Genomic DNA, 16,520 nt, shown 5'->3' on the forward strand with positions numbered 1-16,520 from the left:
GAGCTGGGCTAAAAGATAGTTTTTCAACAATCAACTGTAGTTGATAAACTGTAGTTTACCAACAATAATTTGGAAGTTTCAGCTTGTTTTTCTATTTATGACTTCAGTGAATGAAGTATGTAACTGGTATTTTTTGAAGATGATTGAGGGGAAACACAAAAACGTTAAAATTTTTCCAGTTTTATTAGTCAATGAAATTATTTCTTTTCCTGATGCTTTTATTTCTAGGAAAAATAATAATGAAAAAGTTCCCATTATAAAGTGGTAATTTCAAAATTACCACTTTATAGCTTTGAGAAAATCCCAATGATTTCATCAGAGCATGACTGATGATACAAAAACCTAAACCAGTGAACACTAAAATCAGGGCTGTGATACAATTAGAAGAGCATTATAAGTAAAAATGTATATGTTGTTTGGTTTGCTTTTTTTTCCCCAGGAGGGCTACAATTTTGACAGTTTTTCGTAGTTTTAAAATGTTATTTAAAATAATTTTGCAGTTTGGGCTATGATAGATAGGATTTGTGTGCTGCCTGTTTCCCCAGGCTGCAGGACATGTACCAGTCCCATCTTCCCCCTCTCTCCACCTTAAGGCAAAACCACCTGTACTTGTCATATCTGATAGACACTTGTCTAATCTATTTTTTAAGACCTCCAGGGTCAGTCTCTCCATCCTCCCCTAGCAATCTATTCTAGTGCTTCCTTAGCCTCATTGTTCAGTAATTTTCCCTAATGTTTAACCTTAATCTTTCTTCCTTCAATTTAATCCTATTACTGCCTCTCTTTTCTGCCATGGGCATGGAAAATAGATTCCTCCCTGCTTCTTTGCAGCAGCTTTTTATGTGTTTGACTCTGCCCTCCAATGCCCTGTCTCACTTGTTTTCTTAAAGCTAAGCCAACCCAGTCCTCATTTCCTCAGAGGTCCCTGTGGTCTGTACCCCTGCAATGACTCTCCAGATTGCACATGGGTGGTTTTCTTCTTTCTCCAAACACATCTCTCAAGTTTTAGTGCTGCATTTTGTTAGCTGAGGGAGCCTTGATGCTGCAAGGTCTTGCAGAGTGGGAGAGCATTAAAGTGAGTGGGATGAGTGGTTAAAACCCCCACCTTTGTGCAAGTCTGTGGATGGGTGTCCCCATCGCTGGAGATGTCACAGACCATTCACTCAGGCCAGTTGCTCCTCGCCTAGAGCAGGGGAGGAGGGTGTGTTTTGCATTTTTCTCCTTTGCAAAATAGGTTTTAGCTCCTGGGGTTCCTGGAGCAGCGCTAAAAGGGCAGCCAGAGACATCCTGCACCTTCCTGTTCCCATTGTTCCCCGCCCTCCATGCACCTACCTGCCTCATGCCATGCTGAGGTGTTATTTTCTGCCCTCTCCTACAGCCTGGGCATATGGACCTGGAGCAGAAACTTATGGGTATATGCAAATGTTTTAATGATGCTATTTGCATATCTGGAAGTGATTTACAAAACGCTGCACATGGAGTTGCTTAAAACTTGGCACCAATAGTTCATGGAGGATCATGGCACAACACAAGAGAAACTGAATTTCAGCTGGTTTTTGCCAGCTCTCGCGCTGCACTTTTGGCGAAGGCTGAAGCGAGTCTGTCAATGAAGGAAACGCCTCAGTCCTCCTAGGAGCTTCAGTCCTGCCCCAGGGCAAAACATCCCATCATGGACTGCCTTCCTCTGCTTTCCTGTCACTTGGGGAGGAGCAGCCAACTGCAGTTGGTCCTGGCGGTGGGAAACGCGCTCTGGAAAACCCTCAGGGTGCAGGCAGGGGGGTCCTGGGGGTCGAGCAGCCCAGGGAAGAACATTCTGTCATAGAGCTACAGAATGGTTTGGGGAGGAAAGGACAGTAAAGATCATCTTTTACACCCCCTGCCATGGGCAGGGACAGTTTCCACTACCCTAGGTTGCTCCAAGCCCTGTCCAACCTGGCCCTGGACACTTCCAGCCAAAGCTCCTCTGGGCAACTTGTGCCAGGGAAGAATTTCTTTCTCACATGCCTCTTCTTTCTCACATGCCTCTTCTTTCTCACATCCTCTAAATTCCTCTTTCAGTTTAAACCCATTTTCCCTTGCCTTTTATGCTGAGATCTACACTGCTTTTACAGATTTTGTTTGTTTATTTATTTGTTTTCCCTCCTGGGATATGCATTTATAAGACTTGGAGATGCACTAAATTTAAATATTTGAGTTTGAATCATTTTCAGAAACAAGTAGCATTTTACATTGATCTGTAAAATTTAGTTCCAGCTGGACCCCTTTTTTGGAGCTCCCCTGCATTATGAACCAAGTGTACTTTTCCCATTCCTATTTGTTGGAGCTGATATTGTCAAATACACAGTCATTGCCTATGCAAATGTGTGTGGTAGGGGCATGGCACCGATGAGCAGAGGCACCTAAACCCTGCAGCATCATTTTCCTATAGAAAGCCAGTGTGCATGTTTTTGTGTTCACCTTTACATTTGCCACTTCTATTTGCTTTACTTTCCTTTTTTCTGGATTTTATTTTAGCAATAATGAGAGTGAGGGCATTGGAACTTTTGGAGAGTGCCTGGAAAATATGTGCTCTAGTCAAAAAGAAAATTTGTTCTCAAGTCCCTGTATGTAAGGCCATCATAGGTGAAGCTCAAAATAATTTATCAGACCTGAGTTCAAGCACACAAAAATTTTGGAGGTTTTTTGCAGATGAGAAGCTCCTTACAGAAAGGTCATCCATGAGTCCAGGTGAAGATTGGACACATTCTTGGAGCAGGAATCCACAGATTTCTGTTAAAAGAAGGAAATTGAGCATGACTAAAACTAGAATTAAGTGGTATTTAAGGGAAGAAATTTTATTAAAGCTTAACCTGTCATTGTTTGCTGCCCAGGCATCTCCTTGTGTCTGGAGGTGGAGGCAGACCTGGGGTGAAAAGGACTTTTGCCCTTTGCAGCCATTTTTATGGCTGTTTGACTTCTTTGCCATCAGGTAGAAAATTTTGTGCCATGTTAGAGGAAGAGGAAGGAGAAATCCAACCTCATTCTGAATCGCATATTTAGGTTCTCTGAGGGTAAACAAACCCTGTCTGCCCATGATGAAGTTATCCCTTTCCCAAATGCCCTTCATTGTGCAGTGAAGGGCGTAGCTGGGGGCCCCTGCATATTAAATCACACGTTTCTCACCTACTTATGTCAAGAAACAAGTGGTTACAGCAGATGAGGGGAGTGCAAGGAAACAGCAAGGCAGGATATCTTGCAGTGCACCAGCCTCTGAGCCACTGCCAAGCATTTTGTCAGCTTGGTAAGGGAAAAAAAAACCTAGAGGAATTTTAAAGAGAGAGAGACCAGTTCAGAGCTGATTCCTCCAGCTGCTCAAGGCTGTTCTTCACAGAAATATTTACCTGCTTCATCCTGCTTAAGGGGTTCGAAGCACTTCACTCTCTGTCAATGGGATGGCGTGCTATGGTGGGACACTAAAGGCCAAATATTTTCTCCACAAGGAAATAAAAATGTCCTGTTGCAAAAGACAAAATCATTCCCTAGGTTGTCCCTGCTACAGACAATGCACAGCTCCCATACCACTCACAGCATGTTTTGTTGCCATTCTGCTAACATTGCATGTACTTTATATTTTCTCTGCAATTGTATAAATAGCATATAGGAAGAGGGAGACTATTTAGGGAAAATACTAATTAAAATGAACAATAGAAAATAGGAGACCTTATGTTTCTAAAATTAGAGGCTGGTTATTCAGTAATAAATAGCCCTGTCATTATTAGTTTGTAGTCCCTCCTTTCTCTTGCCTGACACACACAATATCGCTGTTATCCATGGTTTGCCTGTCTAAACATGGTTTCTTTCCAAAGCTCTGCATTGTTTGCTAGCCCTTGTTAAAAAAGCTCCCCAGTTCTGGGCTTATCTGGCAAAAGAAAATAGGGAGAAATATTCTTTCTAAACAAAATGAATTTGATGAAGGAATAAAAAGAACGTTAACAAAGGTACTTTCATGCGCTTCCTGCCGCATCTCGCTGTTGGTCTCTGGTAATTTCAGAATCCTGGGAGCACGGGCCATGGTTTTATTTCCTAATAATTAGCAAGCATGTTGATGGGTTTGATGGCTTTGTTAAGAATGTGCTTGCTTAGCTCAAAGGGAAAGTGTGATTTGAATCTGGGAGCACAGTGAGTAATTGCTCTGTGCAGGCATGGCTGTGGCTGGGCTGCGCTCGTCAGGAAGGCAGCGAGGTTTGTGCCTGTGTCAGGAACGACCTCAAGGTGTTTTATTAGCCAGGCTCCAGGCCAAGCCCGTGAGCAGCTTCAAAACTTTTACATCCCAAGCAAAAACATGGAGACAGGTGAAATTTATGGTGTTTTAGTGTGCATAATGGATGGCATTTTTTGGCGGATAGATGCTGGACCCCTGACAACAAGGACTGACAGCAGAAATGTCCATTTGAGAGGGAAGTTAGGGCAGCTCTGGATTACCTGATCTTCCCACTTCATGGAAAATCAGCTCCTCCAGGAGCACCCACTACCACAAGGTTCACAAACTTGTCCTCCTGTTGGGCATTTGAATACTCAGGAATGAGTCTTACCCACACCAGACCAGTCTTTTCTTGTTTCTTAATGCTAAAATTGTGTTGCTCATCACTGGATTGTGTTTTGAATCTGTTTGAAAGATGCTGGATGAATGAAGTCACCTTGTGCTGTCATTGCCTCATTTCTATTGTTGTCTGGAGCAAAAAAACAACCTTTTTGAAAGGTGAAAAATGGATGTAGAGGGTGTAGGAATCTCTGCTGGCTCAAGGGACAGTAAAAGGGGAAACAGAGAAAGGAAGAGAATAAAGTTCCCAGGGAAAAAGAGAAATACAAAGAGGGAGCAGGAAAGGAAAAGGCATGAACAGCCATGAAAATCCAGTGCTGTCAGCTGAAAACTGGAGTGATTCTGTCATACTAATGATGGGAAACCATACCTCCATTGGCTTTCACTGACAGAGCTGCAAGCAGCTGCTGTGGAAGGAAGATGACTCGAGCACGAGTGAAACTAAGACACTGTACACTTATTTTGTGGAGTGAGAGTGTAGTGAGGATTCATCTATCATCATCATATCCTCTGTTCAATGTATTGCCCTTGGCAATGGGTACTCAATAGCTAATTTAGCTTTTTAGTTGTTCAGTAGCAAGATTTTGTGCTTAGTTCCTTAGCTGTGATTTTTCAGCAAAGAACAAACAAATCCCTGAATTAAAAACTAGAATTTGAGACACATATTTTGGTTTCTGGTGCTACTCATCTGCTGGCATTTGATGTACCAATTGCAATTAGACTGCTTGCTAATTGTTTTTCTGGATCTCCTGTTTTCAGTCATAACTGCATATTAAGGGAGGTGGTGATAGTAGTCACAGCTTTCTGTTCTGCTAAATGAGAAGAAACTGAGCAAAACTTCTACAAACCCTGAGCATAAAGTAAAGGAGATATCAGCAGACTTTACCACCCACTTGATTCTCAACACAGGGCCTGCTGTATGTCAGGGTGCCAAGCCCAGGTCTGTAGCAGTCCAGATAAAGGGAAACCTACAGCTTCCCACAAAATAACATATGGCTGTGACACTTGAAGCAAGAGCACTAAAATAAATTTTTCTCTTGCAAAAAAAATTGAAAGTGGTAATAGATTTGGCCATATAAACAAGTTCCTTCCAAAGACAAATGCAAAAAACCCCTTATAATGGTTTATGTTGGGCTTAATTTATTTAAGTTGAGGGAGAAGAGCTGGCTTGATGCTGCTGATGCACTCCTGTGGATCTGGCAGTTTAGGTAGTCCCAACACAGTACTTTGGTCACTCAGTCATGCCTTGCTTTGCATTTATCACTTCACCAGTGTAAAATTCTATAATAAAATGGAGAAGTTAAGATACTGTGCACAGCGGCCATCAGCTCATATTTAAAGCCCTAAGTGAAGGAGCAGTAAAATCTTCTAGGAGTGTAAAACCCAGACACCTTCTCCTAAACCTGTCTGAGGATGAACTTGAAACAAACAGCACATGGTGTGATATTGAACATTTTGTCATCACGTGCTGAGTTTTGTAGACTTTAAAAACTCCACGGCAGTTTAGAAAAAAGGCACCAGTGTGAGATAAGAGTTTCTGGGAATGGACTCCCCTCCCTTCACAGCACAGATTTCAAACCTTTGCTGAGCAGAAGCTGTTGCATTAGGGGAAAAATACTGGTTTTGCATGAGTTTAGCTTAAATCCATCTGGTGAAAGCATGGATCACTGGCTTATTATAGTGCACTGACCAGAAGACTTGACCTTTTTCCTTCAGTGGGACTCCAGGGTGGCCTCTTCCATTGTTTGTCCATGTGGATTGTACTCTCCTTGGGAAAGGGATGCTCTGCACCCAATTCTGGGACCTTCTGCTAAATATTGTAGGATATTGAAAATATTCTGCTCAATATTGTACAGATCTTGGGGTAAACCCCCTTTGGGGTCTGACTCGGGTGCCTCCCCAGTGCTGGCTGAGTGAGGGACTGGTGGCAGCTGGTCCCTGGCACCTGGTGCCTTCCCTTGCAGAGAGGGATGGGGCAGAGCACAGGCTCTGATGTTTTGGAGGCCTGTCCTTCACCTCTGCACCTTGTCTGACTGCAGGAAGTCCTTCTGAGACTGTTGCTGCCTTTCCCTCCTCCTCCCACTTATTTATTCCTCCTCCCCTTCTGACTAATTGAAACAAAAAAGGGGGCAGGGGGATTGGGAGATTAAAGTTATTGGGGAGGTGTGGTGGTTTTCAGAGTTAAACAACACTGAAAAAATAGTTTCCCTTCATTTAGTATTTTAAAAAGTAATAAGTAACACGGCAGGATACGATTGCAATAATATGAAAAACTCTGAGGTATCTGAAGCTTTATTCTGTTGCCTCCTGCCTCTCCTGATCACTATAAGTCATGCATGAGCTATTACTACTGTACATAATTTCTGTTATCCTTTGAGATCCAATCACTCCCCTGACAAAGTGATTTTCTGACTTTTTCAGCCATGCTTACCTACCTGTTTGTGTATGTGTGGATGTAATTTATCTGTTTATTATAATTCCAATAATGAAAAGAAAGTGAAATGCTATTATGAAGCTCAGCATGGTAATCAGTTTGTTGTTATTGCTGGCCATGACAATCATTCTTAAGCCTCCATTTTGCTAATGGCACACCTTAGATTTTTTCCAAGGTGGATGGGATTTAGCCATGACTTTAATGAAGATATGTGATGGTAGAACAGGGCACTTGAGTTTGTGAATAAGTTTACTTACGTAAGTAGAACTCCATATTTAAGTGGACATTTCCCACATAACTTAAAAATGATAGTTTTTAAGGCAGGAAATTAGGGCTCTTATGCTGCTTTACAAAATCTAGACTTGTGGGGTCTTTGTAAATAAGGTCACTAAAACTTCTGTCAAAGAGAAGGAAACTTATGTTTAGAGTAGCTTTCAGAAGAGAAAGAAGTTGTATTTCTAAAGCATGCATCTATACCAAAGTAAATTAAACAGAACAATACCTAGTTCAAGGATAATGGATATTTGCTCTTTGTAGTAAATACCTCCAAGAGAACCATCTTAAAATTAGTTTTATGATTTGTACGGTGAAAGCAGTGGAAACAATTCCTCAGCCAGTAAGTAAACAGGTTTTCTAACATTGATGGATACAAGCTAGGAAAAGTATTGAATTTTTTTCTAATTAGCCTTTTTTCCCTAAAAAATTGCCTCTTCATAATTTCCCTCCATGTCCAGTGCATAAAGGTATCTGTGTACATGAATTCAATTTATATGCCAATGATGTTTTATACATTGTCCTGTCTGCATCTCATTACTGTCATTAATAAGCACTCCAATACATCTCGTTACAAGGTTAATTGGGACAAATCTAAAATACGTCCCCTTTTATATTGTAAATATGATAACTCCTGGCAGCACAGTTCTGGTGGATGGACACAAAAGTTAGGATGTCTTATTAAAGGTTCCTATAAGGTGTCATAGCTGCATTTCATGCCTACATTTTGCTGTAAGTGCAACTGTATGGAAAATTTGGTTGCATGCAACAGAATCGAGGTGAAACCTGCACTTTCCTAGGACAGGATGGAATACAATTTTGTACAGCTACTCTGCTTTTGTTTTGGTTTTTGGCCACACTTGTGGGCCAAAATCTTTTATATTATGTTGCGTGTGCTGGTCTTTCTAACAGCTGATTTCTGGTTTTGAATGTGTGGTTTGAAAAGTGCATTCCTTCACAAGGCTTGGCTGCACCCAGGTCTGGCAAATTTAAAAAAGGGAATTTTTCATGTAAAAGATGTTTTCTCTGGGCAACAGATGGGAGACTTGGTGTTTTCATATCAAAATTCATCTCATGTCAATATCAGTCAGTGTCAGCTAAGATAACACACTGGAACAAGTACATGGGTCACATTTATGGCTTTATTCCACAGGACCAAGGGTTAAAACTCAGGGAAAGTGGGACTGAAAAGTTCTGTTCTGCAGATGTGCCTCACACTGCCAAACCTGGGATGCTTCACCTGATGAGCTCAATTCACCTCACAGGTTTTGGGACTTGAGTTTGTCCATTGACTATATGGAGTGTGAAGGGTTAAAAGCTTCCACAGCACCTGTGAGTGGTGTTAATGATGCTCCTTACAGAGATATTTATGTCCCATACTGCAGATGAAATGAATTCCTCTCCAAAGATCTGGGCTGAGGCTAATACACCGACTAAATCCCTCCAAAAGAGGGCTGTCCTGGCCTTTTTTCCTCTTTGCAGAGTTGAAATTCAGTGATTCTGTACCCCTTAGTCAGGAGATCACCCTGCCACAAATTTTTGATTATAAGCACTACCAAACTGGAGACATGATCAGGAATCCTAAAGAAAGGGCTTTAGGGCAATGCCTGAAACCCTGCAGCTCCAGCCTTTCCTGTGAGGTTAGGACACTGTGATTTATGCTTATCTTAAGTTGAGACAAAATTTAATTTAGCCCACTATATACCTGGAAGAAAAATAGACTTCCATAATGCTGTTTCTGAGGGAGGCACAAAAATATTGTTCATGTTCCAAGTTGAGGTAGAAAATGAGTACAAAACACTGGACAAGAAAGTGAATGTGTGTTACAGAAAATGGTAAAATCCAGCTCCTCATCAGCACAGTAAGCCTATCCTTTCTTCCCTGACACAGAATGTAAAGTTTCATGTCCCCAAGCATGAGATAAATAGCTTTGGCAGGCTGTGTACCATAGCCCCAGTTTAATTGATGCAGTACTGTCACTTCAAACAAGCCATATTAGTGGCATGTTATCTCTACTGTTGTTTGTTCCAGACCCTAGGCAACAATTAATTCTGTCATGCCAACAAATACTTCAATTGATTTCTAATGTACCATTGCCATAACAACTTGGATAAATATACCCTATGAAATCTATTGATAAGTTTTTAAAAAGGCGGCTAGCTGATAAAAATCTGAATAAAAACCCAACCAATCAAACAAAACCACAAAAAAACATCCCAGCACAGCCCCACCATCCTGCAATTTGAGGTTGCTCAGTGGATCCTTAAATGTCACACCAGGAAAGGCTGTGACAGATTAGGTTGATGCCATTGGATACTGGACTGTCCATGCAGGGTTTCATTGACCAGTTTTGCAGTGCAAAGCCACAGGGTTCAGCTAAGACTTGACCTGCTCTGGTCCTTGTGGACCTAAATAAAATTCTACATTAGTGATACTGATGCAGAGATGATTAGCTAAATAACTTTCTTAATTATATTTTTTTTTGTCCAAAGAGCCTAATGAAACTTATATAAGTCTTGTAGGAAATAGTATAGTATTATTGCATTAGAATCAACCTTCAGTAGCACTCTGTATTGCTAATATTAAGTAAATGTTTTAACAGATAAAACAGTTGTTATTGTGCTTGAAACTTCTCTGACTTGGCAAGAGCAAAATAAATAATGGATATCAGAGATCTCATCCTGTGGAAAGTATGCCTCAAACCAAACCCCCAGACATGTGCTTTTATCACTCAAAATCATCCAATGTACACATGCATCTGCCAGCCCTGTCCAGTGGTGAGGCACTCCATAGTGCATTGAGAACAACTTACTGTTTAAATTTACTCTTGCTCTGCAAGTTTCTGGGAAAATAAGTTTGACTTTACTAATGTCCTGTTGAAAACTGATGAAAAAACATCCAAATGACTTTACTAATGTCCTGTTGAAAACTGATGAAAAAACATCCAAATGAGGTATCTTACAAACACTTTTTTAAACTTATAACTTCATGTGCTACAAAGTAATTTATTCCTATTACTTTCAGAAAAAAATATTTTCTATGCATTCAAAATCCACTATGATGTTTTTATGTTCAAAATTCTTCAGAATCTGGAGATGTCCCCACGTTCTGTAGAGGTTACATGTGCCACTGGGAATGCCACTTGCATTCCTGACCTGACCTCAGTGTGACACACTGGTGGGCCCAGGGGAGTGAGGTCCCTATTTTCTCTCTCCCCTCTCCCTCTGGATGGTTGTGCTGGTGCCAATACAATTAATTAGCACTTACAGTTTCCTAATAATCCCTGTAATGTCCCAAGATGTTCCATCTTTCATGGCTGGCTCAGGAGCACTGCAGATAGTCCTCAAGTCTCAAGAAATGTTGCAAGATGCCAGTTTAGTCCTCAATAACAGACCTCAATAACAGAGGAGACTGCATACAGGCAGAGCAAAACCACCTACAGAAAATATTTTAACATGTTAAAGGATGTAATTTCTGGGTGTTTTTTGCAGTTCCACTCACCATCTTTGAATAGTAGTTCTCTCACAAGTTTGTGTATTTTGGTGGGTTGCCCCTGAACACGTTTTGAAAAACAAAGAGAAATTCTGTTTTTTCTGAACAGACCCTGCACCCAGGGGTGAGACCTCCACCAATGCTTCAACAAAGAAATCCAGCAGAAAGAAAACCTTTTTGCTGCTTTTCTTCAGGCTGCTGAAGCTCCAGGATGCCCTGTGGCATTTTCTGGGCTGATACTTTGGTGATAGATGCTTGATTCTCTTCCTGAGTTTCTTCAAAACTGATCTGGTAGGAGAGCTGAAAATACCCTCAGCAGTGTGGGATCTGGGTAGTGAGACAATACTTAGATAGAAAAACTTTATGAAACAAGTTCCTGACAATTTTGGAGGGTGAACTAAAAGAAAACAGAAAGGGTGCAGGCTCTTTCCACTGGAGGTCTGATTCCCACCTTGGTTCTGCTGCTGCAGAAATCAGGACCATGGTTCCATGGCCTCAATCTTAGAGTGGGGGGATTTGTTATATATATTTAAAACTGGAAAACCAGAACTTTGCTGTTAGGAGGAGCGTGGTGCTTTGGAAGGCAAAGGTGACCACATGTGCTGCAGAGCAGGTGAAAAGAGATTGTATCCAAACAGATATATTTATCTTTAGAAAATAGGTAAAAAAATTCATTTTGCTTTGGCAAAATGAAAACTTTATCTCTAATGTTTCTGCCGGATTCTTCAGCTGACTTTTTCTTTAGATACTGAGTGACTCTGATCCTCCCTATGTTCCCCTGCAAACTGGAAGGAGCTCCTAAGCTGCTGTAGCACTGGTGGAAGTGGGAATGCAGTCAGACTGAAAGGAGGAGATTTTTCTGTCACTCTCAGATGTACACTTCTGTTACTGAGGTTTCTTATCAGAAAATGCACAATAGCACTTGAGTGTACAAAAATGAGAGCCCCCACCAAATGTCAGTCACTGCTGATAACAGGAGTTCAGTAGCAAAAACAAGATATTAGAGCTTGTTTATCTTCTGGCTGTGCTGTAGCTGTCCCTTCTGAAACACAGACCTCCAGCCAGACAGGCTCTTGCTGCCCTGTAAAACACAGGAATGGTTGGGTTTGTGTTCCAGGGAAATGTGTGTGTCCAGAAGAGCAGGGGAGGTGGCAGTGGCCCTCCCAGGAGGAGTCAGAGATAATGGTGTTATCTGTTCATCTGTCCAAGTGTCTTTGTCTGGGAGACTCTTCCCTGTCCCTTCAAAGAACCAGAGGAACATTTTGTAGCCAGTTGCACCGTAAGGCAATTTTTACTTTGAGAATTTTGAAAGCAATTAAAAAAAATAATATCTGTTTTCAAAGCAACACTCACCCAAAGGCTGGGCTGAAAGGAGCTGGGCTGCTTGCCCTTGCATGGCCAGAGGTGGGAAAAGCACCAAAAATGGGAACGTCTGTGGGTTGTATCCAGTAATGGACTCAAGTACTTACAGGTGATAGAAGAGGTATTTTAAAGCATTTTAACATAAAAATCCTACTTCCCTTCTGCCTATGCAGAAAGCTGGGTGCTGTGAAGAGCCAGTTCTGCCTCTGCAGATTCCAAGAGCTGACCTAACCCTGATGGACCCAACGATTCCCATGTGTGCTCCTGGTGGAACGCCACAAGGACAGGTCAAGCCCTGTCTGTGGCACAGTCAGAAAAGTCTTTCTTTGCTAAGTATAGTTTGGAATTGCGCTGGATTTATCTTCCTACCTGTGAGCATTTGATTGCAAATCATTTTAGAGAGTCAGTGCTTGGCTTTGCAGGAGAGCAGAGCAGTGAGTCACAGCACAAGCTGGCACTGGCAAAACCTCTCCATGCTAATGTGCTGCACCCAGGAAATGTCTCCTGTGCCTGGGGGAGCTGCACCCCAGCCATCCCCCTGTGCAGCTTGTCAGATCCTTGGTGTGCTGGCCGGGAGTGTGGCCCATGTGGGACAGGTCACCCCTGGGCAGAGCTGGAGGTGCTTCCCAAGTGCCATCTCCAGCGCAGGGAGGCAGCACCAGCATCCCTTCAGCTGGTGTCAGGTTGTAGGGAATGAATGTGTGCTGCTCCGTGCTCAGGGGGAGCTGCTGTGCCTGGTGTCAGTGTCCCTGGAGGAGCTCAGAGGTGCAGCAATGATGAGCAGTGTCCCCATCCTTGGGGCTCACTTGTCATGTGCCTGTGGACAGCAGAAAGCGTGGCTGGTGCTCTGCTCCCTCGTTGTGCTCACTTTGCAGGTTGGCTCATAATCATCTAAAACAAGGCAGGGCTCGTAATGCTACTTAAAAATCACTTTTCAAGGAAACAAATGTGCTTTCTGTGAACGTGTTTATGTAGCAGATAGATTAATATGAGGGGGATCTTTTCACCACCCAGTGAATTACAATACTAAGATAAGTGATGTTATCTTTAAAGGCAAATGTTTTTGTGTACTAATACCTTATCAGACATTATACCAGCAAAAAAAAAAGTTCCTTTTCTGAGGCTGATAATACAAAGCCTTGTGCATGTGCCTGTCTTGAGTGTTGCTTAAGAACAGTGAAACAATGAAGGCATTTGAAGACTATTAGCACAAAATGAGCTCAGCCATTGATTTTATTTCACTTAGTGTTTTAAAGTAGGTTGTATGCTTGCTTCCCACAGCACATATTTGATGTCCGTGACGCAAGTTTGCGAGTGGTTTGGTTTGAATCCTGAGGAAATAAATGCACCAGGATCCCATTCTGTGACAGTTGTGATGCCCTCCCCAAGTGATCAGGCTGGGCTGGGTGAGGGCGGGTTCCTAATGCCAACTGAAACAGCACTGCAGCTTCATCAGCGAGCGAAATCCCACACTTGTCACTCAGAGAAGCAGCCTGAAAAATGTGGGATATCATCTTTTACACAGTTTTAACAACCCCCTCTTGCAAGTGGCATTTGCATGCTGGAATAGTGTTTGGAAATTCGTGGTCTGAGGGGGTACCACAGTATGAAATACAGATCTACTGTATTTAAATTGTGAAAACAACAAGTAATATTAGAGTTGTGCAAGTATCAGCTAGTTTAGGCTATGCTTATGTTGACATTTTTATGAAGCACTTTGGAGGTATTTTTCTATGAGTACCCATAATGGTTTTTGTACATGTGAATTAATCATATGGGTTAGTACCATTATCACAAATTACTTGTGGAAATCTGTAGTAAGGAAACTGAACTGAATATGGGCAGGCAATATTGCTAATAGCATTTAAATTTATGTGGCAAATTTACTAACATGATGTTGAAAAAATATACAGTATCTAATTAGAGAAGAAAATCCTTCACTTCACAAGCATTTTATTTTATGCAGCAAGGACTGTCATTCCTCCTGTGAAGTTTATGTTGGTTGAAAGCATAAATTTTGCTGATATATATACAGGTTTCTGTTCCCAGTGGTGAACACTGTTACATTCAGAAAATTGACAAAATCAATGGCAGTAAACCAAAGATCAATTTAAATTTCACATTTAGCTACTTGTTTTAGAGTTTCTCTGAAATTTACAGTCAGTAACATGTTTTATGTTTAAAAAAATAGATGAACACAGCTGCTGCCCATTTCTAGCAATTGTTTCCTATATGTGTAAACTGAAAAAATATAAATGCACATATAAAATTACAGATATGATATAATGTACATAACACCACTCATCTGTCATGTAATTCTTGGCAGGCTGTTTCCTTATCTGTTGAAAGCATTAGAGAATGGTCACTAATAAGTGTTATAAAAGTAATGAATAGTAATTGTTTTAGATACTCAAGCTTTCGAAGCTGTTAATTTACTCTCCCATTCTGCAATAGTTGTCACTCTAAAATCAGGTCACTATAGAGGTAAGAATCTATAAATATAGTGCCTGTGTCATATCCCATCATCTCCAAAAGGATCATGCTCTCTGTCTGTTTAAGAGGTTTACATATTCCTTATGATACATGTATGATAAATGAAGCACTCTTTCCTGGACCCCTTTAAATGGAAGGAATTGAAAACACAATAATGATATAATTAATTACGGTCTTACACGTGCAGAAAAATTACACCTTTTTCGATTAGTGTGAAATATAAGTGTCAAATCAGTAATAAAATCCTGATCAATAAAACAATAATAACGATGTTGTTAAAAGCGGCCTTCGAAAGGTGTTCATGGCAACATGTTTTAGGGGTTAGAAACCCTTTTAAAATAAACGGATTTCATCTTTACACTGTGTCATCTAAATCATTACAATGTTTGTGTATACAATTATCATCAGACGATAAATTGCAGCTATTGAATGGATTAAGTTTGAACTGTTTGACCTCATAAATCTGGGTTTGTCATAGCTTCAGCAAATGCTTGTGTAACAATCAGTTGATTACATGGCAGAGCAGATGTATGTATGTTAACTGGAAAATATGAAAGGATCAGGGTAATTCAAAGTTCATTGGAAGAAGTTTTTAAATGTCTGACAATATCATGTTAACACGTTCTCCATATACCTTTCTAGCTGGCATTTTTTTCTATTCTATTTTTTTCTCCTGTTTTACTGTGGGTTTTATGGTGAATAGAAAAAAAATCATAAAACTAAAACTAAAATCTTGAAATATTTGGAAGAGAATTTAATGGAGCAGTGAAATATTTTGGCAGGATCCAGTGAGACATACTCTAAAAATATCAATAAAAATGGACCAAATAGCAATCACGAGTAAATAGCATTTTGGAAAAAAGCAGACACACATACTTGAAGTGGAAAAATGGCATGAAAAAGCACGAGGCACTTGACAAAGAGGAGCTATGGATTTCTGCAGGATTATTTTAATCTGTGAGTCATATCCCAGGCAGATGAGGATTATGGATCTGTCTGATGTGGTTCACCTGAAATAAACATTCAGGGAGACCAGGACTTAATCTCTAAATTTTTCTTATTGTGTTGGAAGGCCAGTCTTTTTCTCAGTAGTACTGATAATCAAGAGAAAGGATCAGAAAAAATAGTTAATATTGCACACTAACATTTGTAGCTATGTATAAATATTTTTTATTTGACAAATTTTTTAAAAGCTTTTTTGAATGCTTTTACAAAAAATTTCCCTGTGCACACAAAAACTCTGCCTTCTGGCTTCTCATAAGAAAAGAAAAGAAACAACCACATCTTTGAATACGTATTATATGTAAATAAAGCTCAAGTTGTTGCATATGCTGAAATATTTTCTAGGCTGGCATCAGTTTGTGAAATCAGCTCAAAAATTATGATTTCTTGATAGTTTCTTAGAATCCCTCCGCTGCTAAAGGCAGGTTGGACTGATTTTGGAAAAAATACTAAGCTGTTTAAATTTCTATGCACATCTGGGTCAAAATTGCTGAGTGATTTTTGGCCATTTTAATAATATCTTATCTTTTGACATAAAAAAATTATTTCTTGAGTATTTCATTTTAAAAATTACATTTTTGTTTATGGTCAAATTTAGCTCACTTTCCTGTTAATATTTTTAAAGGATCTCTTATTAAAATCAAACCTTTCTATGGTAAAATATTTGAATAAATCCAGAAGAAACTTTTTTTTTGTTTTCATTAAATATTAAATTATTTAGTTTTGACTCCCACGTGAAAATTATTCTTTTCCCCCTTAACTTCTTAGCTGACTAATGTAATGTAAAAAATCCCAGCTCTTTGAATAAGAAGAGACATGTTCAGAGTGCACACCCACCAAAAGGTATGTGTAGTGTAAGTGCATTCTGCACTATCCACGTCTCTT

This window comes from Fringilla coelebs, assembly GCF_963513975.1.
Source record: "Fringilla coelebs genome assembly, chromosome: 13".
NCBI classification, from domain to species: Eukaryota; Metazoa; Chordata; class Aves; order Passeriformes; family Fringillidae; genus Fringilla; species Fringilla coelebs.